Source organism: Triturus cristatus, chromosome 6, assembly GCF_964204655.1.
Source record: "Triturus cristatus chromosome 6, aTriCri1.1, whole genome shotgun sequence".
NCBI lineage: Eukaryota > Metazoa > Chordata > Amphibia > Caudata > Salamandridae > Triturus > Triturus cristatus.
The window spans coordinates 100,098,561-100,120,444 of NC_140589.1; the positions used below are offsets into that span (position 1 = coordinate 100,098,561).

At 43.4% G+C, this 21,884-nt stretch overlaps 21 non-coding genes across 21 annotated transcripts; all 21 read right to left on the bottom strand.

Annotated features, from left to right (window-relative positions):
• Positions 1–617: 617 nt before the first annotated feature.
• TRNAL-AAG (transfer RNA leucine (anticodon AAG)) lies at positions 618–700 on the bottom strand. Its single transcript has one exon. It is a non-coding gene; the product is annotated as a tRNA-Leu (tRNA).
• Positions 701–886: 186 nt separating this feature from the next.
• TRNAL-CAG (transfer RNA leucine (anticodon CAG)) lies at positions 887–969 on the bottom strand. Its single transcript has one exon. It is a non-coding gene; the product is annotated as a tRNA-Leu (tRNA).
• Positions 970–2,708: 1,739 nt separating this feature from the next.
• On the bottom strand, positions 2,709–2,791 carry TRNAL-AAG (transfer RNA leucine (anticodon AAG)). The gene has a single exon. It is a non-coding gene; the product is annotated as a tRNA-Leu (tRNA).
• A 901-nt stretch (positions 2,792–3,692) lies between these two features.
• Positions 3,693–3,775, bottom strand: TRNAL-UAG (transfer RNA leucine (anticodon UAG)). The gene has a single exon. It is a non-coding gene; the product is annotated as a tRNA-Leu (tRNA).
• A 1,024-nt stretch (positions 3,776–4,799) lies between these two features.
• On the bottom strand, positions 4,800–4,882 carry TRNAL-AAG (transfer RNA leucine (anticodon AAG)). Its single transcript has one exon. It is a non-coding gene; the product is annotated as a tRNA-Leu (tRNA).
• A 186-nt stretch (positions 4,883–5,068) lies between these two features.
• Positions 5,069–5,151, bottom strand: TRNAL-CAG (transfer RNA leucine (anticodon CAG)). Its single transcript has one exon. It is a non-coding gene; the product is annotated as a tRNA-Leu (tRNA).
• Positions 5,152–5,783: 632 nt separating this feature from the next.
• TRNAL-UAG (transfer RNA leucine (anticodon UAG)) lies at positions 5,784–5,866 on the bottom strand. The gene has a single exon. It is a non-coding gene; the product is annotated as a tRNA-Leu (tRNA).
• A 1,024-nt stretch (positions 5,867–6,890) lies between these two features.
• TRNAL-AAG (transfer RNA leucine (anticodon AAG)) lies at positions 6,891–6,973 on the bottom strand. Its single transcript has one exon. It is a non-coding gene; the product is annotated as a tRNA-Leu (tRNA).
• A 186-nt stretch (positions 6,974–7,159) lies between these two features.
• TRNAL-CAG (transfer RNA leucine (anticodon CAG)) lies at positions 7,160–7,242 on the bottom strand. The gene has a single exon. It is a non-coding gene; the product is annotated as a tRNA-Leu (tRNA).
• A 1,739-nt stretch (positions 7,243–8,981) lies between these two features.
• TRNAL-AAG (transfer RNA leucine (anticodon AAG)) lies at positions 8,982–9,064 on the bottom strand. The gene has a single exon. It is a non-coding gene; the product is annotated as a tRNA-Leu (tRNA).
• A 901-nt stretch (positions 9,065–9,965) lies between these two features.
• TRNAL-UAG (transfer RNA leucine (anticodon UAG)) lies at positions 9,966–10,048 on the bottom strand. The gene has a single exon. It is a non-coding gene; the product is annotated as a tRNA-Leu (tRNA).
• Positions 10,049–11,072: 1,024 nt separating this feature from the next.
• Positions 11,073–11,155, bottom strand: TRNAL-AAG (transfer RNA leucine (anticodon AAG)). Its single transcript has one exon. It is a non-coding gene; the product is annotated as a tRNA-Leu (tRNA).
• Positions 11,156–11,341: 186 nt separating this feature from the next.
• On the bottom strand, positions 11,342–11,424 carry TRNAL-CAG (transfer RNA leucine (anticodon CAG)). Its single transcript has one exon. It is a non-coding gene; the product is annotated as a tRNA-Leu (tRNA).
• Positions 11,425–13,163: 1,739 nt separating this feature from the next.
• Positions 13,164–13,246, bottom strand: TRNAL-AAG (transfer RNA leucine (anticodon AAG)). The gene has a single exon. It is a non-coding gene; the product is annotated as a tRNA-Leu (tRNA).
• Positions 13,247–13,432: 186 nt separating this feature from the next.
• TRNAL-CAG (transfer RNA leucine (anticodon CAG)) lies at positions 13,433–13,515 on the bottom strand. The gene has a single exon. It is a non-coding gene; the product is annotated as a tRNA-Leu (tRNA).
• Positions 13,516–14,147: 632 nt separating this feature from the next.
• On the bottom strand, positions 14,148–14,230 carry TRNAL-UAG (transfer RNA leucine (anticodon UAG)). The gene has a single exon. It is a non-coding gene; the product is annotated as a tRNA-Leu (tRNA).
• A 2,008-nt stretch (positions 14,231–16,238) lies between these two features.
• TRNAL-UAG (transfer RNA leucine (anticodon UAG)) lies at positions 16,239–16,321 on the bottom strand. Its single transcript has one exon. It is a non-coding gene; the product is annotated as a tRNA-Leu (tRNA).
• Positions 16,322–17,345: 1,024 nt separating this feature from the next.
• Positions 17,346–17,428, bottom strand: TRNAL-AAG (transfer RNA leucine (anticodon AAG)). Its single transcript has one exon. It is a non-coding gene; the product is annotated as a tRNA-Leu (tRNA).
• A 186-nt stretch (positions 17,429–17,614) lies between these two features.
• Positions 17,615–17,697, bottom strand: TRNAL-CAG (transfer RNA leucine (anticodon CAG)). Its single transcript has one exon. It is a non-coding gene; the product is annotated as a tRNA-Leu (tRNA).
• Positions 17,698–20,420: 2,723 nt separating this feature from the next.
• On the bottom strand, positions 20,421–20,503 carry TRNAL-UAG (transfer RNA leucine (anticodon UAG)). Its single transcript has one exon. It is a non-coding gene; the product is annotated as a tRNA-Leu (tRNA).
• A 1,293-nt stretch (positions 20,504–21,796) lies between these two features.
• TRNAL-CAG (transfer RNA leucine (anticodon CAG)) lies at positions 21,797–21,879 on the bottom strand. The gene has a single exon. It is a non-coding gene; the product is annotated as a tRNA-Leu (tRNA).
• Between the last annotated feature and the right edge of the window lie 5 nt (positions 21,880–21,884).

The window sequence follows — 21,884 nt, forward strand, 5'->3', positions numbered from 1 at the left end:
GCAGGGAAAGTCTGAGCACAGGCACTCTTTTGCTCTTTAGCCCCTGGCCTGGGACTCAACCTCACTTGCTGAGGCGTGAAATTCTGCATACCAACTTTGCACAGAAGGTATGTTTGTGGTTGTTTGGGGATGGGTGGGAGGTCAAGAGCAGGGAAAAGCAGGTCTCCTTCACTACTAGACTCCTCTTCTATGCCTCCCTGCCATTCACTCACTCTGTCTTTGTTTCATTCTCTCCTTCCACAACACTCCTTCTCACTCACTCGCTCTATCACTTGTATTTTTGCCCTTGCTCTGCATTTTATAGTGGAAACATCTCTTGAATGAAGCATCTGAAAATGACGTGACATAAAATTTAAAACCTCCTTATTGGAAACCTAAAACATCACAAGACTTAATGTAACCCATTTCTTTCATAAAAAAGATTTTTAAAGTACCCCACAAAACAAATATAAAACACCACGAGTGCTAGAAGAATATTACATTAACGTTAAAGATAGAATAGGGCAAATGCATTTGCAGTTGAAACTGAAGTTTGGTACTTATTCAGATATTATTTACATTGCCAATTTTTAGCTGAGATTCTCAAGGAACTGAGAGAGAAAATGGAATACAAGTTTTGTCAGAAGTGGGATTCGAACCCACGCCTCCAGGAGAGACTGCGGCCTTAACGCAGTGCCTTAGACCACTCGGCCATCCTGACCCCATGCTGCTTTTTCATCTAAAGGGTGAGAAAGATATTAGGAACCAAAAAATGCACAGAGCTTAGGCCAATAGTGGCTAGAGCAAGAAAAAAACTCACTGCACTCTTCCAAGAAGACAATCCTATAAGCCACTGCGAGGGAAATGATCATATTTCTCAAGAAAAAAATTAGAGTAAACACAGGACTGTCAGAAGTGGGATTTGAACCCACGCCTCCAGAGGAGACTGCGACCTGAACGCAGCGCCTTAGACCACTCGGCCATCCTGACTTGCTTTCCCAGCATCTTCCAGAGGCCAGACAGCCATGCAGGTGAGGTACTGAAAAGGAATGCCCTCAATTTATTTATCCTATTATATGCACTTCCAACAGATCTTTGAACAATCTGTACAGAGCAGGACCTATGGAGAACTCTTTAGAACTTTGAGGCGAACAAAGAGAAAGTGCTATTCACCAGCCACTTGAACGGCTCAAAGCTGCTTTGAAATTGAGACAATAGCCACCTCTTGGCTGGCTAAAGCAATTTCAACAAGGGATCTCAAAGTCACAACATAGGGTGGAGTATGCAAATTTAAGCAGCCCCTGATCAAAGCCCTTAGGAAATTGCTGTAAGTGTGCTGGAGTCCAGTTGTCTACCAGATGCATGGCATTCTTCCAAATTTGCAGGGCCCGTCTGGCCAGTGCATACAAGAGCATGACTATTCCAGATGACCTCTTACATGGGTCCTATGCTCATTTGGTAAGGATTGCGCTTTGTCAGCAAGACGTTATAGAACCTAAATATATGAGAAACCCCATCTCTCTTGACAAGAGGAGAACGGAATAACGTGCCAAGTGAAGACCAACAGATGCAACTTCCATCAGATGTTAACCTGATAAAGGAGATTAAATCTCCAAAAGGCATGTCAGAAGTGGGATTCGAACCCACGCCTCCAAAGGAGACTGTGGCCTACACACAGCGCCTTAGACCTCTCGGCCATCCTGACAGTATAGGCTTTTAAGAAATGAATAAAAGTTACTCAGAAACGTCTACCTCCATGCAAGCCTGAAATAATTTAAACCTTCAAACACAAGGTGCAACTTTATGCACAGGACAATAAACACAGAAGAACACATACGAAAGCACTTTATTTCACAGGTATACAGTTTTCATGCTTTTAGAACACCACATACCTCTCACCAGCTATTTAGGGTCCTGTATCCGACTCACAACATTTCCTTGCCTGCGACCTCTCTCTCTACACAAACAACTACAGCACAGGAAGTAGGAAGGCAATAGGTGGGGCAGTTTATGCAAATTTATGCTGCCAATGTGCCTTGCAGATTCATGCAGGATTTCTAGATCCTTGCTGGATACAAGAGAGTAGGCCTTGTTCCAGATAAACTATCCCTAGCAGGGAAAGTCTGAGCACAGGCACTCTTTTGCTCTTTAGCCCCTGGCCTGTGACTCACCCTCACTTGCTGAGGCGTGAAATTCTGCATACCAACTTTGCACAGAAGGTATGTTTGTGGTTGTTTGGGGATGGGTGGGAGGTCAAGAGCAGGGAAAAGCAGGTCTCCTTCACTACTAGACTACTCTTCTATGCCTCCCTGCCGTTCACTCACTCTGTCTTTGTTTCATTCTGTCCTTCCACAACACTCCTTCTCACTCACTCGCTCTATCACTTGTATTTTTGCCCTTGCTCTGCATTCTATAGTGGAAACATCTCTTGATTGAAGCATCTGAAAATGACGTGACATAAAATTTAAAACCTCCTTATTGGAAACCTAAAACATCACAAGACTTAATGTAACCCATTTCTTTCATAAAAAAGATTTTTAAAGTACCCCACAAAAGAAATATAAAACACCACGAGTGCTAGAAGAATATTACATTAACGTTAAAGATAGAATAGGGCAAATGCATTTGCAGTTGAAACTGAAGTTTGGTACTTATTCAGATATTATTTACATTGCCAATTTTTAGCTGAGATTCTAAAGGAACTGAGAGAGAAAATGGAATTCAAGTTTTGTCAGAAGTGGGATTCGAACCCACGCCTCCAGGAGAGACTGCGGCCTTAACGCAGCGCCTTAGACCACTCGGCCATCCTGACCCCATGGTGCTTTTTCATCTAAAGGGTGAGAAAGATATTAGGAACCAAAAAATGCACAGAGCTTAGGCCAATAGTGGCTAGAGCAAGAAAAAAACTCACTGCACTCTTCCAAGAAGACAATCCTATAAGCCACTGCGAGGGAAATGATCATATTTCTCAAGAAAAAAATTAGAGTAAACAGAGGACTGTCAGAAGTGGGATTTGAACCCACGCCTCCAGAGGAGACCGCGACCTGAACGCAGCGCCTTAGACCACTCGGCCATACTGACTTGCTTTCCCAGCATCTTCCAGAGGCCAGACAGCAATGCAGGTGAGGTACTGAAAAGGAATGCCCTCAATTTATTTATCCTATTATATGCACTTCCAACAGATCTTTGAACAATCTGTACAGAGCAGGACCTATGGAGAACTCTTTAGAACTTTGAGGCGAACAAAGAGAAAGTGCTATTCACCAGCCACTTGAACGGCTCAAAGCTGCTTTGAAATTGAGACAATAGCCACCTCTTGGCTGGCTAAAGCAATTTCAACAAGGGATCTCAAAGTCACAACATAGGGTGGAGTATGCAAATTTAAGCAGCCCCTGATCAAAGCCCTGAGGAAATTGCTGTAAGTGTGCTGGAGTCCAGTTGTCTACCAGATGAATGGCATTCTTCCAAATTTGCTGGGCCCGTCTGGCCAGGGCATACAAGAGCATGACTCTTCCAGATGACCTCTTACATGGGTCCTATGCTCATTTGGTAAGGATTGCGCTTTGTCAGCAAGACGTTATAGAACCTAAATATATGAGAAACCCCATCTCTCTTGACAAGAGGAGAACGGAATAACGTGCCAAGTGAAGACCAACAGATGCAACTTCCATCAGATGTTAACCTGATAAAGGAGATTAAATCTCCAAAAGGCATGTCAGAAGTGGGATTCGAACCCACGCCTCCAAAGGAGACTGTGGCCTAAACACAGCGCCTTAGACCTCTCGGCCATCCTGACAGTATATGCTTTTAAGAAATGAATAAAAGTTACTCAGAAACGTCTACCTCAATGCAAGCCTGAAATAATTTAAACCTTCAAACACAAGGTGCAACTTTATGCACAGGACAATAAACACAGAAGAACACATACGAAAGCACTTTCTTTCACAGGTATACAGTTTTCATGCTTTTAGAACACCACATACCTCTCACCAGCTATTTAGGGTCCTGTATCCGACTCACAACATTTCCTTGCCTGCGACCTCTCTCTCTACACAAACAACTACAGCACAGGAAGTAGGAAGGCAATAGGTGGGGCAGTTTATGCAAATTTATGCTGCCAATGTGCCTTGCAGATTCATGCAGGATTTCTAGATCCTTGCTGGATACAAGAGAGTAGGCCTTGTTCCAGATAAACTATCCCTAGCAGGGAAAGTCTGAGCACAGGCACTCTTTTGCTCTTTAGCCCCTGGCCTGGGACTCACCCTCACTTGCTGAGGCGTGAAATTCTGCATACCAACTTTGCACAGAAGGTATGTTTGTGGTTGTTTGGGGATGGGTGGGAGGTCAAGAGCAGGGAAAAGCAGGTCTCCTTCACTACTAGACTCCTCTTCTATGCCTCCCTGCCATTCACTCACTCTGTCTTTGTTTCATTCTCTCCTTCCACAACACTCCTTCTCACTCACTCGCTCTATCACTTGTATTTTTGCCCTTGCTCTGCATTCTATAGTGGAAACATCTCTTGAATGAAGCATCTGAAAATGACGTGACATAAAATTTAAAACCTCCTTATTGGAAACCTAAAACATCACAAGACTTAATGTAACCCATTTCTTTCATAAAAAAGATTTTTAAAGTACCCCACAAAAAAAATATAAAACACCACGAGTGCTAGAAGAATATTACATTAACGTTAAAGATAGAATAGGGCAAATGCATTTGCAGTTGAAACTGAAGTTTGGTACTTATTCAGATATTATTTACATTGCCAATTTTTAGCTGAGATTCTAAAGGAACTGAGAGAGAAAATGGAATTCAAGTTTTGTCAGAAGTGGGATTCGAACCCACGCCTCCAGGAGAGACTGCGGCCTTAACGCAGCGCCTTAGACCACTCGGCCATCCTGACCCCATGCTGCTTTTTCATCTAAAGGGTGAGAAAGATATTAGGAACCAAAAAATGCACAGAGCTGAGGCCAATAGTGGCTAGAGCAAGAAAAAAACTCACTGCACTCTTCCAAGAAGACAATCCTATAAGCCACTGCGAGGGAAATGATCATATTTCTCAAGAAAATAATTAGAGTAAACACAGGACTGTCAGAAGTGGGATTTGAACCCACGCCTCCAGAGGAGACTGCGACCTGAACGCAGCGCCTTAGACCACTCGGCCATCCTGACTTTCTTTCCCAACATCTTCCAGAGGCCAGACAGCCATGCAGGTGAGGTACTGAAAAGGAATGCCCTCAATTTATTTATCCTATTATATGCACTTCCAACAGATCTTTGAACAATCTGTACAGAGCAGGACCTATGGAGAACTCTTTAGAACTTTGAGGCAAACAAAGAGAAAGTGCTATTCACCAGCCACTTGAACGGCTCAAAGCTGCTTTGAAATTGAGACAATAGCCACCTCTTGGCTGGCTAAAGCAATTTCAACAAGGGATCTCAAAGTCACAACATAGGGTGGAGTATGCAAATTTAAGCAGCCCCTGATCAAAGCCCTGAGGAGATTGCTGTAAGTGTGCTGGAGTCCAGTTGTCTACCAGATGAATGGCATTCTTCCAAATTTGCAGGGCCCGTCTGGCCAGGGCATACAAGAGCATGACTCTTCCAGATGACCTCTTACATGGGTCCTATGCTCATTTGGTAAGGATTGCGTTTTGTCAGCAAGACGTTATAGAACCTAAATATATGAGAAACCCCATCTCTCTTGACAAGAGGAGAACGGAATAAAGTGCCAAGTGAAGACCAACAGATGCAACTTCCATCAGATGTTAACCTGATAAAGGAGATTAAATCTCCAAAAGGCATGTCAGAAGTGGGATTCGAACCCACGCCTCCAAAGGAGACTGTGGCCTAAACACAGCGCCTTAGACCTCTCGGCCATCCTGACAGTATAGGCTTTTAAGAAATGAATAAAAGTTACTCAGAAACGTCTACCTCCATGCAAGCCTGAAATAATTTAAACCTTCAAACACAAGGTGCAACTTTATGCACAGGACAATAAACACAGAAGAACACATACGAAAGCACTTTATTTCACAGGTATACAGTTTTCATGCTTTTAGAACACCACATACCTCTCACCAGCTATTTAGGGTCCTGTATCCGACTCACAACATTTCCTTGCCTGCGACCTCTCTCTCTACACAAACAACTACAGCACAGGAAGTAGGAAGGCAATAGGTGGGGCAGTTTATGCAAATTTATGCTGCCAATGTGCCTTGCAGATTCATGCAGGATTTCTAGATCCTTGCTGGATACAAGAGAGTAGGCCTTGTTCCAGATAAACTATCCCTAGCAGGGAAAGTCTGAGCACAGGCACTCTTTTGCTCTTTAGCCCCTGGCCTGGGACTCACCCTCACTTGCTGAGGCGTGAAAATCTGCATACCAACTTTGCACAGAAGGTATGTTTGTGGTTGTTTGGGGATGGGTGGGAGGTCAAGAGCAGGGAAAAGCAGGTCTCCTGCACTACTAGACTTCTCTTCTATGCCTCCCTGCCATTCACTCACTCTGTCTTTGTTTCATTCTCTCCTTCCACAACACTCCTTCTCACTCACTCGCTCTATCACTTGTATTTTTGCCCTTGCTCTGCATTCTATAGTGGAAACATCTCTTGAATGAAGCATCTGAAAATGACGTGACATAAAATTTAAAACCTCCTTATTGTAAACCTAAAACATCACAAGACTTAATGTAACCCATTTCTTTCATAAAAAAGATTTTTAAAGTACCCCACAAAACAAATATAAAACACCACGAGTGCTAGAAGAATATTACATTAACGTTAAAGATAGAATAGGGAAAATGCATTTGCAGTTGAAACTGAAGTTTGGTACTTATTCAGATATTATTTACATTGCCAATTTTTAGCTGAGATTCTAAAGGAACTGAGAGAGAAAATGGAATTCAAGTTTTGTCAGAAGTGGGATTTGAACCCACGCCTCCAGGAGAGACTGCGGCCTTAACACAGCGCCTTAGACCACTCGGCCATCCTGACCCCATGCTGCTTTTTCATCTAAAGGGTGAGAAAGATATTAGGAACCAAAAAATGCACAGAGCTTAGGCCAATAGTGGCTAGAGCAAGAAAAAAACTCACTGCACTCTTCCAAGAAGACAATCCTATAAGCCACTGCGAGGGAAATGATCATATTTCTCAAGAAAAAAATTAGAGTAAACACAGGACTGTCAGAAGTGGGATTTGAACCCACACCTCCAGAGGAGACTGCGACCTGAACGCAGCGCCTTAGACCACTCGGCCATCCTGACTTGCTTTCCCAGCATCTTCCAGAGGCCAGACAGCCATGCAGGTGAGGTACTGAAAAGGAATGCCCTCAATTTATTTATCCTATTATATGCACTTCCAACAGATCTTTGAACAATCTGTACAGAGCAGGACCTATGGAGAACTCTTTAGAACTTTGAGGCGAACAAAGAGAAAGTGCTATTCACCAGCCACTTGAACGGCTCAAAGCTGCTTTGAAATTGAGACAATAGCCACCTCTTGGCTGGCTAAAGCAATTTCAACAAGGGATCTCAAAGTCACAACATAGGGTGGAGTATGCAAATTTAAGCAGCCCCTGATCAAAGCCCTAAGGAAATTGCTGTAAGTGTGCTGGAGTCCAGTTGTCTACCAGATGCATGGCATTCTTCCAAATTTGCAGGGCCCGTCTGGCCAGGGCATACAAGAGCATGACTCTTCCAGATGACCTCTTACATGGGTCCTATGCTCATTTGGTAAGGATTGCGCTTTGTCAGCAAGACGTTATAGAACCTAAATATATGAGAAACCCCATCTCTCTTGACAAGAGGAGAACGGAATAACGTGCCAAGTGAAGACCAACAGATGCAACTTCCATCAGATGTTAACCTGATAAAGGAGATTAAATCTCCAAAAGGCATGTGAGAAGTGGGATTCGAACCCACGCCTCCAAAGGAGACTGTGGCCTAAACACAGCGCCTTAGACCTCTCGGCCATCCTGACAGTATAGGCTTTTAAGAAATGAATAAAAGTTACTCAGAAACGTCTACCTCCATGCAAGCCTGAAATAATTTAAACCTTCAAACACAAGGTGCAACTTTATGCACAGGACAATAAACACAGAAGAACACATACGAAAGCACTTTATTTCACAGGTATACAGTTTTCATGCTTTTAGAACACCACATACCTCTCACCAGCTATTTAGGGTCCTGTATCCGACTCACAACATTTCCTTGCCTGCGACCTCTCTCTCTACACAAACAACTACAGCACAGGAAGTAGGAAGGCAATAGGTGGGGCAGTTTATGCAAATTTATGCTGCCAATGTGCCTTGCAGATTCATGCAGGATTTCTAGATCCTTGCTGGATACAAGAGAGTAGGCCTTGTTCCAGATAAACTATCCCTAGCAGGGAAAGTCTGAGCACAGGCACTCTTTTGCTCTTTAGCCCCTGGCCTGGGACTCACCCTCACTTGCTGAGGCGTGAAATTCTGCATACCAACTTTGCACAGAAGGTATGTTTGTGGTTGTTTGGGGATGGGTGGGAGGTCAAGAGCAGGGAAAAGCAGGTCTTCTTCACTACTAGACTACTCTTCTATGCCTCCCTGCCGTTCACTCACTCTGTCTTTGTTTCATTCTCTCCTTCCACAACACTCCTTCTCACTCACTCGCTCTATCACTTGTATTTTTGCCCTTGCTCTGCATTCTATAGTGGAAACATCTCTTGAATGAAGCATCTGAAAATGACGTGACATAAAATTTAAAACCTCCTTATTGGAAACCTAAAACATCACAAGACTTAATGTAACCCATTTCTTTCATAAAAAAGATTTTTAAAGTACCCCACAAAACAAATATAAAACACCACGAGTGCTAGAAGAATATTACATTAACGTTAAAGATAGAATAGGGCAAATGCATTTGCAGTTGAAACTGAAGTTTGGTACTTATTCAGATATTATTTACATTGCCAATTTTTAGCTGAGATTCTAAAGGAACTGAGAGAGAAAATGGAATTCAAGTTTTGTCAGAAGTGGGATTCGAACCCACGCCTCCAGGAGAGACTGCGGCCTTAACGCAGCGCCTTAGACCACTCGGCCATCCTGACCCCATGCTGCATTTTCATCTAAAGGGTGAGAAAGATATTAGGAACCAAAAAATGCACAGAGCTTAGGCCAATAGTGGCTAGAGCAAGAAAAAAACTCACTGCACTCTTCCAAGAAGACAATCCTATAAGCCACTGCGAGGGAAATGATCATATTTCTCAAGAAAAAAATTAGAGTAAACAGAGGACTGTCAGAAGTGGGATTTGAACCCACGCCTCCAGAGGAGACCGCGACCTGAACGCAGCGCCTTAGACCACTCCGCCATCCTGACTTGCTTTCCCAGCATCTTCCAGAGGCCAGACAGCAATGCAGGTGAGGTACTGAAAAGGAATGCCCTCAATTTATTTATCCTATTATATGCACTTCCAACAGATCTTTGAACAATCTGTACAGAGCAGGACCTATGGAGAACTCTTTAGAACTTTGAGGCGAACAAAGAGAAAGTGCTATTCACCAGCCACTTGAACGGCTCAAAGCTGCTTTGAAATTGAGACAATAGCCACCTCTTGGCTGGCTAAAGCAATTTCAACAAGGGATCTCAAAGTCACAACATAGGGTGGAGTATGCAAATTTAAGCAGCCCCTGATCAAAGCCCTGAGGAAATTGCTGTAAGTGTGCTGGAGTCCAGTTGTCTACCAGATGAATGGCATTCTTCCAAATTTGCTGGGCCCGTCTGGCCAGGGCATACAAGAGCATGACTCTTCCAGATGACCTCTTACATGGGTCCTATGCTCATTTGGTAAGGATTGCGCTTTGTCAGCAAGACGTTATAGAACCTAAATATATGAGAAACCCCATCTCTCTTGACAAGAGGAGAACGGAATAACGTGCCAAGTGAAGACCAACAGATGCAACTTCCATCAGATGTTAACCTGATAAAGGAGATTAAATCTCCAAAAGGCATGTCAGAAGTGGGATTCGAACCCACGCCTCCAAAGGAGACTGTGGCCTAAACACAGCGCCTTAGACCTCTCGGCCATCCTGACAGTATATGCTTTTAAGAAATGAATAAAAGTTACTCAGAAACGTCTACCTCAATGCAAGCCTGAAATAATTTAAACCTTCAAACACAAGGTGCAACTTTATGCACAGGACAATAAACACAGAAGAACACATACGAAAGCACTTTATTTCACAGGTATACAGTTTTCATGCTTTTAGAACACCACATACCTCTCACCAGCTATTTAGGGTCCTGTATCCGACTCACAACATTTCCTTGCCTGCGACCTCTCTCTCTACACAAACAACTACAGCACAGGAAGTAGGAAGGCAATAGGTGGGGCAGTTTATGCAAATTTATGCTGCCAATGTGCCTTGCAGATTCATGCAGGATTTCTAGATCCTTGCTGGATACAAGAGAGTAGGCCTTGTTCCAGATAAACTATCCCTAGCAGGGAAAGTCTGAGCACAGGCACTCTTTTGCTCTTTAGCCCCTGGCCTGGGACTCACCCTCACTTGCTGAGGCGTGAAATTCTGCATACCAACTTTGCACAGAAGGTATGTTTGTGGTTGTTTGGGGATGGGTGCGCGGTCAAGAGCAGGGAAAAGCAGGTCTCCTTCACTACTAGACTCCTCTTCTATGCCTCCCTGCCATTCACTCACTCTGTCTTTGTTTCATTCTCTCCTTCCACAACACTCCTTCTCACTCACTCGCTCTATCACTTGTATTTTTGCCCTTGCTCTGCATTCTATAGTGGAAACATCTCTTGAATGAAGCATCTGAAAATGACGTGACATAAAATTTAAAACCTCCTTATTGGAAACCTAAAACATCACAAGACTTAATGTAACCCATTTCTTTCATAAAAAAGATTTTTAAAGTACCCCACAAAAGAAATATAAAACACCACGAGTGCTAGAAGAATATTACATTAACGTTAAAGATAGAATAGGGCAAATGCATTTGCAGTTGAAACTGAAGTTTGGTACTTATTCAGATATTATTTACATTGCCAATTTTTAGCTGAGATTCTAAAGGAACTGAGAGAGAAAATGGAATTCAAGTTTTGTCAGAAGTGGGATTCGAACCCACGCCTCCAGGAGAGACTGCGGCCTTAACGCAGCGCCTTAGACCACTCGGCCATCCTGACCCCATGCTGCTTTTTCATCTAAAGGGTGAGAAAGATATTAGGAACCAAAAAATGCACAGAGCTGAGGCCAATAGTGGCTAGAGCAAGAAAAAAACTCACTGCACTCTTCCAAGAAGACAATCCTATAAGCCACTGCGAGGGAAATGATCATATTTCTCAAGAAAATAATTAGAGTAAACACAGGACTGTCAGAAGTGGGATTTGAACCCACGCCTCCAGAGGAGACTGCGACCTGAACGCAGCGCCTTAGACCACTCGGCCATCCTGACTTTCTTTCCCAACATCTTCCAGAGGCCAGACAGCCATGCAGGTGAGGTACTGAAAAGGAATGCCCTCAATTTATTTATCCTATTATATGCACTTCCAACAGATCTTTGAACAATCTGTACAGAGCAGGACCTATGGAGAACTCTTTAGAACTTTGAGGCAAACAAAGAGAAAGTGCTATTCACCAGCCACTTGAACGGCTCAAAGCTGCTTTGAAATTGAGACAATAGCCACCTCTTGGCTGGCTAAAGCAATTTCAACAAGGGATCTCAAAGTCACAACATAGGGTGGAGTATGCAAATTTAAGCAGCCCCTGATCAAAGCCCTGAGGAGATTGCTGTAAGTGTGCTGGAGTCCAGTTGTCTACCAGATGAATGGCATTCTTCCAAATTTGCAGGGCCCGTCTGGCCAGGGCATACAAGAGCATGACTCTTCCAGATGACCTCTTACATGGGTACTATGCTCATTTGGTAAGGATTGCGTTTTGTCAGCAAGACGTTATAGAACCTAAATATATGAGAAACCCCATCTCTCTTGACAAGAGGAGAACGGAATAACGTGCCAGGTGAAGACCAACAGATGCAACTTCCATCAGATGTTAACCTGATAAAGGAGATTAAATCTCCAAAAGGAATGTCAGAAGTGGAATTCGAACCCACGCCTCCAAGGGAGACTGTGGCCTAAACACAGCACCTTAGACCTCTCGGCCATCCTGACAGTATAGGCTTTTAAGAAATGAATAAAAGTTACTCAGAAACGTCTACCTCCATGCAAGCCTGAAATAATTTAAACATTCAAACACAAGGTGCAACTTTATGCACAGGACAATAAACACAGAAGAACACATACGAAAGCACTTTATTTCACAGGTATACAGTTTTCATGCTTTTAGAACACCACATACCTCTCACCAGCTATTTAGGGTCCTGTATCCGACTCACAACATTTCCTTGCCTGCGACCTCTCTCTCTACACAAACAACTACAGCACAGGAAGTAGGAAGGCAATAGGTGGGGCAGTTTATGCAAATTTATGCTGCCAATGTGCCTTGCAGATTCATGCAGGATTTCTAGATCCTTGCTGGATACAAGAGAGTAGGCCTTGTTCCAGACAAACTATCCCTAGCAGGGAAAGTCTGAGCACAGGCACTCTTTTGCTCTTTAGCCCCTGGCCTGGGACTCACCCTCACTTGCTGAGGCGTAAAATTCTGCATACCAACTTTGCACAGAAGGTATGTTTGTGGTTGTTTGGGGATGGGTGGGAGGTCAAGAGCAGTGAAAAGAAGGTCTCCTTCACTACTAGACTCCTCTTCTATGCCTCCCTGCCATTCACTCACTCTGTCTTTGTTTCATTCTCTCCTTCCACAACACTCCTTCTCACTCACTCGCTCTATCACTTGTATTTTTGCCCTTGCTCTGCATTCTATAGTGGAAACATCTCTTGAATGAAGCATCTGAAAATGACGTGACATAAAATTTAAAACCTCCTTATTGGAAACCTAAAACATCACAAGACTTAATGTAACCCATTTCTTTCATAAAAAAGATTTTTAAAGTACCCCACAAAACAAATATAAAACACCACGAGTGCTAGAAGAATAATACATTAACGTTAAAGATAGAATAGGGCAAATGCATTTGCAGTTGAAACTGAAGTTTGGTACTTATTCAGATATTATTTACATTGCCAATTTTTAGCTGAGATTCTCAAGGAACTGAGAGAGAAAATGGAATACAAGTTTTGTCAAAAGTGGGATTCGAACCCACGCCTCCAGGAGAGACTGCGGCCTTAACGCAGCGCCTTAGACCACTCGGCCATCCTGACCCCATGCTGCTTTTTCATCTAAAGGGTGAGAAAGATATTAGGAACCAAAAAATGCACAGAGCTTAGGCCAATAGTGGCTAGAGCAAGAAAAAAACTCACTGCACTCTTCCAAGAAGACAATCCTATAAGCCACTGCGAGGGAAATGATCATATTTCTCAAGAAAAAAATTAGAGTAAACACAGGACTGTCAGAAGTGGGATTTGAACCCACGCCTCCAGAGGAGACTGCGACCTGAACGCAGCGCCTTAGACCACTCGGCCATCCTGACTTGCTTTCCCAGCATCTTCCAGAGGCCAGACAGCCATGCAGGTGAGGTACTGAAAAGGAATGCCCTCAATTTATTTATCCTATTATATGCACTTCCAACAGATCTTTGAACAATCTGTACAGAGCAGGACCTATAGAGAACTCTTTAGAACTTTGAGGCGAACAAAGAGAAAGTGCTATTCACCAGCCACTTGAACGGCTCAAAGCTGCTTTGAAATTGAGACAATAGCCACCTCTTGGCTGGCTAAAGCAATTTCAACAAGGGATCTCAAAGTCACAACATAGGGTGGAGTATGCAAATTTAAGCAGCCCCTGATCAAAGCCCTAAGGAAATTGCTGTAAGTGTGCTGGAGTCCAGTTGTCTACCAGATGCATGGCATTCTTCCAAATTTGCAGGGCCCGTCTGGCCAGTGCATACAAGAGCATGACTATTCCAGATGACCTCTTACATGGGTCCTATGCTCATTTGGTAAGGATTGCGCTTTGTCAGCAAGACGTTATAGAACCTAAATATATGAGAAACCCCATCTCTCTTGACAAGAGGAGAACGGAATAACGTGCCAAGTGAAGACCAACAGATGCAACTTCCATCAGATGTTAACCTGATAAAGGAGATTAAATCTCCAAAAGGCATGTCAGAAGTGGGATTCGAACCCACGCCTCCAAAGGAGACTGTGGCCTAAACACAGCGCCTTAGACCTCTCGGCCATCCTGACAGTATAGGCTTTTAAGAAATGAATAAAAGTTACTCAGAAACGTCTACCTCCATGCAAGCCTGAAATAATTTAAACCTTCAAACACAAGGTGCAACTTTATGCACAGGACAATAAACACAGAAGAACACACACGAAAGCACTTTATTTCACAGGTATACAGTTTTCATGCTTTTAGAACACCACATACCTCTCACCAGCTATTTAGGGTCCTGTATCCGACTCACAACATTTCCTTGCCTGCGACCTCTCTCTCTACACAAACAACTACAGCACAGGAAGTAGGAAGGCAATAGGTGGGGCAGTTTATGCAAATTTATGCTGCCAATGTGCCTTGCAGATTCATGCAGGATTTCTAGATCCTTGCTGGATACAAGAGAGTAGGCCTTGTTCCAGATAAACTATCCCTAGCAGGGAAAGTCTGAGCACAGGCACTCTTTTGCTCTTTAGCCCCTGGCCTGGGACTCACCCTCACTTGCTGAGGCGTGAAAATCTGCATACCAACTTTGCACAGAAGGTATGTTTGTGGTTGTTTGGGGATGGGTGGGAGGTCAAGAGCAGGGAAAAGCAGGTCTCCTGCACTACTAGACTCCTCTTCTATGCCTCCCTGCCATTCACTCACTCTGTCTTTGTTTCATTCTCTCCTTCCACAACACTCCTTCTCACTCACTCGCTCTATCACTTGTATTTTTGCCCTTGCTCTGCATTCTATAGTGGAAACATCTCTTGAATGAAGCATCTGAAAATGACGTGACATAAAATTTAAAACCTCCTTATTGGAAACCTAAAACATCACAAGACTTAATGTAACCCATTTCTTTCATAAAAAAGATTTTTAAAGTACCCCACAAAACAAATATAAAACACCACGAGTGCTAGAAGAATAATACATTAACGTTAAAGATAGAATAGGGCAAATGCATTTGCAGTTGAAACTGAAGTTTGGTACTTATTCAGATATTATTTACATTGCCAATTTTTAGCTGAGATTCTCAAGGAACTGAGAGAGAAAATGGAATACAAGTTTTGTCAAAAGTGGGATTCGAATCCACGCCTCCAGGAGAGACTGCGGCCTTAACGCAGCGCCTTAGACCACTCGGCCATCCTGACCCCATGCTGCTTTTTCATCTAAAGGGTGAGAAAGATATTAGGAACCAAAAAATGCACAGAGCTTAGGCCAATAGTGGCTAGAGCAAGAAAAAAACTCACTGCACTCTTCCAAGAAGACAATCCTATAAGCCACTGCGAGGGAAATGATCATATTTCTCAAGAAAAAAATTAGAGTAAACACAGGACTGTCAGAAGTGGGATTTGAACCCATGCCTCCAGAGGAGACTGCGACCTGAACGCAGCGCCTTAGACCACTCGGCCATCCTGACTTGCTTTCCCAGCATCTTCCAGAGGCCAGACAGCCATGCAGGTGAGGTACTGAAAAGGAATGCCCTCAATTTATTTATCCTATTATATGCACTTCCAACAGATCTTTGAACAATCTGTACAGAGCAGGACCTATGGAGAACTCTTTAGAACTTTGAGGCGAACAAAGAGAAAGTGCTATTCACCAGCCACTTGAACGGCTCAAAGCTGCTTTGAAATTGAGACAATAGCCACCTCTTGGCTGGCTAAAGCAATTTCAACAAGGGATCTCAAAGTCACAACATAGGGTGGAGTATGCAAATTTAAGCAGCCCCTGATCAAAGCCCTAAGGAAATTGCTGTAAGTGTGCTGGAGTCCAGTTGTCTACCAGATGCATGGCATTCTTCCAAATTTGCAGGGCCCGTCTGGCCAGTGCATACAAGAGCATGACTATTCCAGATGACCTCTTACATGGGTCCTATGCTCATTTGGTAAGGATTGCGCTTTGTCAGCAAGACGTTATAGAACCTAAATATATGAGAAACCCCATCTCTCTTGACAAGAGGAGAACGGAATAACGTGCCAAGTGAAGACCAACAGATGCAACTTCCATCAGATGTTAACCTGATAAAGGAGATTAAATCTCCAAAAGGCATGTCAGAAGTGGGATTCGAACCCACGCCTCCAAAGGAGACTGTGGCCTAAACACAGCGCCTTAGACCTCTCGGCCATCCTGACAGTATATGCTTTTAAGAAATGAATAAAAGTTACTCAGAAACGTCTACCTCAATGCAAGCCTGAAATAATTTAAACCTTCAAACACAAGGTGCAACTTTATGCACAGGACAATAAACACAGAAGAACACATACGAAAGCACTTTATTTCACAGGTATACAGTTTTCATGCTTTTAGAACACCACATACCTCTCACCAGCTATTTAGGGTCCTGTATCCGACTCACAACATTTCCTTGCCTGCGACCTCTCTCTCTACACAAACAACTACAGCACAGGAAGTAGGAAGGCAATAGGTGGGGCAGTTTATGCAAATTTATGCTGCCAATGTGCCTTGCAGATTCATGCAGGATTTCTAGATCCTTGCTGGATACAAGAGAGTAGGCCTTGTTCCAGATAAACTATCCCTAGCAGGGAAAGTCTGAGCACAGGCACTCTTTTGCTCTTTAGCCCCTGGCCTGGGACTCACCCTCACTTGCTGAGGCGTGAAATTCTGCATACCAACTTTGCACAGAAGGTATGTTTGTGGTTGTTTGGGGATGGGTGCGAGGTCAAGAGCAGGGAAAAGCAGGTCTCCTTCACTACTAGACTCCTCTTCTATGCCTCCCTGCCATTCACTCACTCTGTCTTTGTTTCATTCTCTCCTTCCACAACACTCCTTCACACTCACTCGCTCTATCACTTGTATTTTTGCCCTTGCTCTGCATTCTATAGTGGAAACATCTCTTGAATGAAGCATCTGAAAATGACGTGACATAACATTTAAAACCTCCTTATTGGAAACCTAAAACATCACAAGACTTAATGTAACCCATTTCTTTCATAAAAAAGATTTTTAAAGTACCCCACAAAAGAAATATAAAACACCACGAGTGCTAGAAGAATATTACATTAACGTTAAAGATAGAATAGGGCAAATGCATTTGCAGTTGAAACTGAAGTTTGGTACTTATTCAGATATTATTTACATTGCCAATTTTTAGCTGAGATTCTAAAGGAACTGAGAGAGAAAATGGAATTCAAGTTTTGTCAGAAGTGGGATTCGAACCCACGCCTCCAGGAGAGACTGCGGCCTTAACGCAGCGCCTTAGACCACTCGGCCATCCTGACCCCATGCTGCTTTTTCATCTAAAGGGTGAGAAAGATATTAGGAACCAAAAAATGCACAGAGCTGAGGCCAATAGTGGCTAGAGCAAGAAAAAAACTCACTGCACTCTTCCAAGAAGACAATCCTATAAGCCACTGCGAGGGAAATGATCATATTTCTCAAGAAAATAATTAGAGTAAACACAGGACTGTCAGAAGTGGGATTTGAACCCACGCCTCCAGAGGAGACTGCGACCTGAACGCAGCGCCTTAGACCACTCGGCCATCCTGACTTTCTTTCCCAACATCTTCCAGAGGCCAGACAGCCATGCAGGTGAGGTACTGAAAAGGAATGCCCTCAATTTATTTATCCTATTATATGCACTTCCAACAGATCTTTGAACAATCTGTACAGAGCAGGACCTATGGAGAACTCTTTAGAACTTTGAGGCAAACAAAGAGAAAGTGCTATTCACCAGCCACTTGAACGGCTCAAAGCTGCTTTGAAATTGAGACAATAGCCACCTCTTGGCTGGCTAAAGCAATTTCAACAAGGGATCTCAAAGTCACAACATAGGGTGGAGTATGCAAATTTAAGCAGCCCCTGATCAAAGCCCTGAGGAGATTGCTGTAAGTGTGCTGGAGTCCAGTTGTCTACCAGATGAATGGCATTCTTCCAAATTTGCAGGGCCCGTCTGGCCAGGGCATACAAGAGCATGACTCTTCCAGATGACCTCTTACATGGGTACTATGCTCATTTGGTAAGGATTGCGTTTTGTCAGCAAGACGTTATAGAACCTAAATATATGAGAAACCCCATCTCTCTTGACAAGAGGAGAACGGAATAACGTGCCAGGTGAAGACCAACAGATGCAACTTCCATCAGATGTTAACCTGATAAAGGAGATTAAATCTCCAAAAGGAATGTCAGAAGTGGAATTCGAACCCACGCCTCCAAGGGAGACTGTGGCCTAAACACAGCACCTTAGACCTCTCGGCCATCCTGACAGTATAGGCTTTTAAGAAATGAATAAAAGTTACTCAGAAACGTCTACCTCCATGCAAGCCTGAAATAATTTAAACCTTCAAACACAAGGTGCAACTTTATGCACAGGACAATAAACACAGAAGAACACACACGAAAGCACTTTATTTCACAGGTATACAGTTTTCATGCTTTTAGAACACCACATACCTCTCACCAGCTATTTAGGGTCCTGTATCCGACTCACAACATTTCCTTGCCTGCGACCTCTCTCTCTACACAAACAACTACAGCACAGGAAGTAGGAAGGCAATAGGTGGGGCAGTTTATGCAAATTTATGCTGCCAATGTGCCTTGCAGATTCATGCAGGATTTCTAGATCCTTGCTGGATACAAGAGAGTAGGCCTTGTTCCAGATAAACTATCCCTAGCAGGGAAAGTCTGAGCACAGGCACTCTTTTGCTCTTTAGCCCCTGGCCTGGGACTCACCCTCACTTGCTGAGGCGTGAAAATCTGCATACCAACTTTGCACAGAAGGTATGTTTGTGGTTGTTTGGGGATGGGTGGGAGGTCAAGAGCAGGGAAAAGCAGGTCTCCTGCACTACTAGACTCCTCTTCTATGCCTCCCTGCCATTCACTCACTCTGTCTTTGTTTCATTCTCTCCTTCCACAACACTCCTTCTCACTCACTCGCTCTATCACTTGTATTTTTGCCCTTGCTCTGCATTCTATAGTGGAAACATCTCTTGAATGAAGCATCTGAAAATGACGTGACATAAAATTTAAAACCTCCTTATTGGAAACCTAAAACATCACAAGACTTAATGTAACCCATTTCTTTCATAAAAAAGATTTTTAAAGTACCCCACAAAACAAATATAAAACACCACGAGTGCTAGAAGAATAATACATTAACGTTAAAGATAGAATAGGGCAAATGCATTTGCAGTTGAAACTGAAGTTTGGTACTTATTCAGATATTATTTACATTGCCAATTTTTAGCTGAGATTCTCAAGGAACTGAGAGAGAAAATGGAATACAAGTTTTGTCAAAAGTGGGATTCGAATCCACGCCTCCAGGAGAGACTGCGGCCTTAACGCAGCGCCTTAGACCACTCGGCCATCCTGACCCCATGCTGCTTTTTCATCTAAAGGGTGAGAAAGATATTAGGAACCAAAAAATGCACAGAGCTTAGGCCAATAGTGGCTAGAGCAAGAAAAAAACTCACTGCACTCTTCCAAGAAGACAATCCTATAAGCCACTGCGAGGGAAATGATCATATTTCTCAAGAAAAAAATTAGAGTAAACACAGGACTGTCAGAAGTGGGATTTGAACCCATGCCTCCAGAGGAGACTGCGACCTGAACGCAGCGCCTTAGACCACTCGGCCATCCTGACTTGCTTTCCCAGCATCTTCCAGAGGCCAGACAGCCATGCAGGTGAGGTACTGAAAAGGAATGCCCTCAATTTATTTATCCTATTATATGCACTTCCAACAGATCTTTGAACAATCTGTACAGAGCAGGACCTATGGAGAACTCTTTAGAACTTTGAGGCGAACAAAGAGAAAGTGCTATTCACCAGCCACTTGAACGGCTCAAAGCTGCTTTGAAATTGAGACAATAGCCACCTCTTGGCTGGCTAAAGCAATTTCAACAAGGGATCTCAAAGTCACAACATAGGGTGGAGTATGCAAATTTAAGCAGCCCCTGATCAAAGCCCTAAGGAAATTGCTGTATGTGTGCTGGAGTCCAGTTGTCTACCAGATGCATGGCATTCTTCCAAATTTGCAGGGCCCGTCTGGCCAGTGCATACAAGAGCATGACTATTCCAGATGACCTCTTACATGGGTCCTATGCTCATTTGGTAAGGATTGCGCTTTGTCAGCAAGACGTTATAGAACCTAAATATATGAGAAACCCCATCTCTCTTGACAAGAGGAGAACGGAATAACGTGCCAAGTGAAGACCAACAGATGCAACTTCCATCAGATGTTAACCTGATAAAGGAGATTAAATCTCCAAAAGGCATGTCAGAAGTGGGATTCGAACCCACGCCTCCAAAGGAGACTGTGGCCTAAACACAGCGCCTTAGACCTCTCGGCCATCCTGACAGTATAGGCTTTTAAGAAATGAATAAAAGTTACTCAGAAACGTCTACCTCTATGCAAGCCTGAAATAATTTAAACCTTCAAACACAAGGTGCAACTTTATGCACAGGACAATAAACACAGAAGAACACACACGAAAGCACTTTATTTCACAGGTATACAGTTTTCATGCTTTTAGAACACCACATACCTCTCACCAGCTATTTAGGGTCCTGTATCCGACTCACAACATTTCCTTGCCTGCGACCTCTCTCTCTACACAAACAACTACAGCACAGGAAGTAGGAAGGCAATAGGTGGGGCAGTTTATGCAAATTTATGCTGCCAATGTGCCTTGCAGATTCATTCAGGATTTCTAGATCCTTGCTGGATACAAGAGAGTAGGCCTTGTTCCAGATAAACTATCCCTAGCAGGGAAAGTCTGAGCACAGGCACTCTTTTGCTCTTTAGCCCCTGGCCTGGGACTCACCCTCACTTGCTGAGGCGTGAAAATCTGCATACCAACTTTGCACAGAAGGTATGTTTGTGGTTGTTTGGGGATGGGTGAGAGGTCAAGAGCAGGGAAAAGCAGGTCTCCTGCACTACTAGACTCCTCTTCTATGCCTCCCTGCCATTCACTCACTCTGTCTTTGTTTCATTCTCTCCTTCCACAACACTCCTTCTCACTCACTCGCTCTATCACTTGTATTTTTGCCCTTGCTCTGCATTCTATAGTGGAAACATCTCTTGAATGAAGCATCTGAAAATGACGTGACATAAAATTTAAAACCTCCTTATTGGAAACCTAAAACATCACAAGACTTAATGTAACCCATTTCTTTCATAAAAAAGATTTTTAAAGTACCCCACAAAACAAATATAAAACACCACGAGTGCTAGAAGAATAATACATTAACGTTAAAGATAGAATAGGGCAAATGCATTTGCAGTTGAAACTGAAGTTTGGTACTTATTCAGATATTATTTACATTGCCAATTTTTAGCTGAGATTCTCAAGGAACTGAGAGAGAAAATGGAATACAAGTTTTGTCAAAAGTGGGATTCGAACCCACGCCTCCAGGAGAGACTGCGGCCTTAACGCAGCGCCTTAGACCACTCGGCCATCGTGACCCCATGCTGCTTTTTCATCTAAAGGGTGAGAAAGATATTAGGAACCAAAAAATGCACAGAGCTTAGGCCAATAGTGGCTAGAGCAAGAAAAAAACTCACTGCACTCTTCCAAGAAGACAATCCTATAAGCCACTGCGAGGGAAATGATCATATTTCTCAAGAAAAAAATTAGAGTAAACACAGGACTGTCAGAAGTGGGATTTGAACCCACGCCTCCAGAGGAGACTGCGACCTGAACGCAGCACCTTAGACCACTCGGCCATCCTGACTTGCT